General features: G+C 43.9%; 1 protein-coding gene across 1 annotated transcript in view; it reads right to left on the bottom strand.

Annotated features, from left to right (window-relative positions):
• LOC109379989 (eyes absent homolog 2-like) overlaps positions 1-4,280 on the bottom strand; it is a 111,443-nt gene that overhangs the window by 2,885 nt on the left and 104,278 nt on the right. The gene's annotated exons all lie outside the window — the stretch shown is intronic.

Here is a 4,280-nt window from a genome sequence, read left to right as displayed (position 1 = left end):
ATTGTGCATTCCGCTTGGGCCAGGCCCTGTGAGCTAAATCTTTCCTATATAATAGATTAGGGGTTGGCAAATTATGGTCCATGGGCCAAATCTGGCCCACTGCCTGCTTGTATAAATAAAGTTTTATTGGAACACAAACACACTCATTAGCTTACATACTGTCCGGCCGCTTTCACGCTCCAATGGCAGACTTGAATAGTTGTGACCAACACTGTAGCCCACGAAGATGAATATATTTACTATCTGGCCCTTTATAGGAAAAGGTAGCTGGTCCCCTATGTAGACAATCTCACTGATTCCTTACAACAGCCACGAGGAGGACAGGCTTGGTATTGCTCCACTGTATGAATGAGGAAACTCATCCAGGGTCTTAGGACCAGTGAGGGGCAGCAGTGGGCTATGAGCAGGACGTGTGTGTCCTCTTACCACCGACATTGTATTGTCAGCGAACAGACTCTCAAGTAACTGAGACCATAAAATGACTTTGAACCAAATTAATTTCCACCCGCTGCTATGTTTTATCTGGGAACAGGGCTAGTTTTCTCTTTTATGCGGAAAAAGAATATGGCTTCATTTTTCTTGGCTGTCAGCCAGGCTGGGTAACTTACATGTGATTGTATCACCAATCTTCTAGCAGAAGAGTGACAGGAAGTTAAAAATGATGCCCGCACCTGTTGCCCAAGGTGTGTCACAGGTAATCCCCCAGCATTTATGGAAGGCACACTCTGGCCATGGAACTTGGTCTTGAGCTTGGAACCCAGAGCAGGCTGCCTAGGTTTAACTCCACCTCTGTCATCGACTAGCTGGGTGACCTTGGGAGAGTTATTTACCCTCTCTGAGTCCCCACTTATTTATCCCTCAAAAGGGAATAACGATGGGATCGTCCTGATAGGGTTAAGAGGGAATGAAAGGGACTAGTGGACACGTAGCACTGAGGATTGTGAGGGCAGCAGCTCAACAATGGTGACCATTACCAACGCCTGACCTGACGCCCCACAGGACGTGTGTCACTGCTGCCTCTAGACTTGCTCTTGAATCTGTCTACTCCTGTCTGTCACTGCCCTGTCCCAGGCCTCCGCCATCACCTGACTGCAGCTTTTATCAGTCTCCCAATTGGCCATTCCTGTTTCTCCTCNATACATATATAAATTACATCCTAGGATACTATCAAAAGTGGGGAAGGGAAAGGCAGGCCAAGAGGGCCTCATCTTTTGCACATGGGGTCAGCTTCATGCTTCCTGCCTGGCTCTGAGGGTAGCGACTTCACAATCCCTTACTCCATGGAGTAGCACCTGTGTGGCTTAAATGTCTATCAGGAGTTTGGGAGAAGGCGTTACATGAAACATCCTTCCTCTGTAAAGATGATGTCACTTAACCCTAAGACACTCTCTGCTCCAAAGGCCATGATTACAAACCTGCCTTCAGTTTTGGCCGAACTCTGACATACTTCCTCAGAGCACAGGCACCAGTGCCATGAGCAACTGGCTGGAGAATGGACTGCATGGCGGGGGGTGGGGGTCTGATCCATCAGCAGAAGCCCATACACTGTATTTTTATTGAAAATGCAATAAACTTTGCTCATCTTTGTCTATCTTACAGGTGCAGAATGGAATGTCGATACTATTTAAATTTGCATTTTTAAAAGAGCATTTCTAGCTCTGAGATGGTTTTATAATTGTGGTTTCCCTCCTTCTCACCCATTCAGCCCCATAAATGAAGAGAATGTTTAGTAGCATAAAAATGATAGGTTTTTTGAGTCGAGAGGTCTGTGCTAGAGTCCTGGATGGTTTGTTTCATTCCTTGGTGACCGGGACGGTTTCTCTTTGAACCCCAGCTTGAAAATCTCCTCTCTTATGAAATAAGATGCTGATACCCACCGGCAGGACTCCTGGGAGATTAAAGGAAGGGGAAAGAATGAACATAGGAGGCTCTGAATGAGCTATTTAGAAAACACACATTTCTTTCAGCCTCACAACCACCTCATAGAACAGGCGATGTTGCTTTCTCCATTTGAAAGATGTGAAAACCGAGGTTCAGAAAGCCAGGCCACTCCAACGGGGTCCCGCAACTGGCCAATAATCTGAAGTTAAGGTTTTCCTTTCTTTCTCTTGATGCCGCTCAATAATGGGTATAAAAGGATTTTATGCAATAGATGGTGCAAGACTTCAGTAACAATAACGATGACAACAACAAGTAGTTTCTTGTTTATCTATTTCTTGCCACATATATTTATAGGGCGCTTTCTTTTGCTCAGTCTGCTAGGAATGGTTAATGGTGGACTCGGTGTGCCTGGGTCCAAATCGAAACTCCTTGGGTGGCCCCACGGTCCTATGTGGGGTCTTCTCACCGCTCCAACCTCTGCCTTCTGCAGGCTCCCTTGCTCCCTCTCCCCAAGCTGTGTGCTCAGCCACTCTATTGGAAATAGAAATCCAAAGTATGGAATATCACTGCTTATTCAGTCGGTCCCCTGATGACGGTTCATTCGGTTGATTCTAGTTTTATTACTATCACAGTCTATGATGGAATGGATGTGCCTCCTCATGCAACGTTAGAGTGTTTATCTACATTGGATATGAGAAGTGAAGTTTCTGAGTCAAAGAGTATGTACATTTTCATTTTAAGCAGATACAGACAAAACCACAAGAATGTACTCATTCATTCATTCATTCCACAAACATGTAAAATACTACTCTACCTCAGGTTGCAAACTATGGCCCATGGGCCAGATGTGACCTGTTGCCTGTTTTTGTAAATAAAATTCTGTTGAAACACAGACACGTCTATTCATTTATGTATTATCTGTGGCGCTTTTGAGCTACAACGGTGGAGTTGAGTAGTTGTGATAGAGACTTTATGCCCTNAAACACACATTTCTTTCAGCCTCACAACCACCTCATAGAACAGGCGATGTTGCTTTCTCCATTTGAAAGATGTGAAAACCGAGGTTCAGAAAGCCAGGCCACTCCAACGGGGTCCCGCAACTGGCCAATAATCTGAAGTTAAGGTTTTCCTTTCTTTCTCTTGATGCCGCTCAATAATGGGTGTAAAAGGATTTTATGCAATAGATGGTGCAAGACTTCAGTAACAATAACGATGACAACAACAAGTAGTTTCTTGTTTATCTATTTCTTGCCACATATATTTATAGGGCGCTTTCTTTTGCTCAGTCTGCTAGGAATGGTTAATGGTGGACTCGGTGTGCCTGGGTCCAAATCGAAACTCCTTGGGTGGCCCCACGGTCCTATGTGGGGTCTTCTCACCGCTCCAACCTCTGCCTTCTGCAGGCTCCCTTGCTCCCTCTCCCCAAACTGTGTGCTCAGCCACTCTATTGGAAATAGAAATCCAAACTATGGAATATCACTGCTTATTCAGTCGTTCCCCTGATGACGACGGTTCATTAGGTTGATTCTAGTTTTCTTACTATCACAGTCTATGATGGAATGGACGTGCCTCCTCATGCAACGTTAGAGTGTTTATCTACGTTGGATATGAGAAGTGAAGTTTCTGAGTCAAAGAGTATGTACATTTTCATTTTAAGGAGATACAGACAAAACCACAAGAATGTACTCATTCATTCATTCATTCCACAAACATGTGAAATACTACTCTACCTCAGGTTGCAAACTATGGCCCATGGGCCAGATGGACCTGTTGCCTGTTTTTGTAAATAAAATTCTGTTGAGAAACACAGACACGTCTATTCATTTATGTATTATCTGTGGCGCTTTTGAGCTACAACGGTGGAGTTGAGTAGTTGTGATAGAGACTTTATGCCCTGCAGAGCCAAATATATTTATTATCAGGCTCTTTACAGGATGTCTGCAGAACCCTCTTCTACATAACATAATGATGAATGGGAAAGAGAAACATCAAATCCAGGGCTGTGGGTACCTCTGAAAAGAAAGGGAGACAAAAAAACAACCTGCTATTTTGTTATTTTTTAAGTTGGATGGTCAGTTCATGGCTGTTGGTAGTGTTACTCTTTATGCTTTTACACAGGTCCTTAAATGTTGCGCAATAAATTGAGGAAAAATACTCAACACTCCTCACCTCCTTGCCTCTAGTTTACCCAATTGTGTATTTCCCTGTAACTATTTAAACACAGTTAATAATGCTATTTGTCAAGGAGCAATGAAAAAAGTTTCCTGAGAAGATTCAACAAGGTTGTCCAGACAATAAGCAAACACTGCTTGCTCAGGCACAGGCATGTGTGACAGCAAACGGCTTTTCATCCCACCTGTCATTATTTAGTGACAAGGACATTCTGGGTGTGGGTAGCA

This window comes from Hipposideros armiger, unplaced genomic scaffold (genome assembly GCF_001890085.2).
Source record: "Hipposideros armiger isolate ML-2016 unplaced genomic scaffold, ASM189008v1 scaffold_31, whole genome shotgun sequence".
In the NCBI taxonomy this organism is placed as follows: Eukaryota; Metazoa; Chordata; class Mammalia; order Chiroptera; family Hipposideridae; genus Hipposideros; species Hipposideros armiger.
This window is presented reverse-complemented; position numbering and strand designations above follow the sequence as displayed.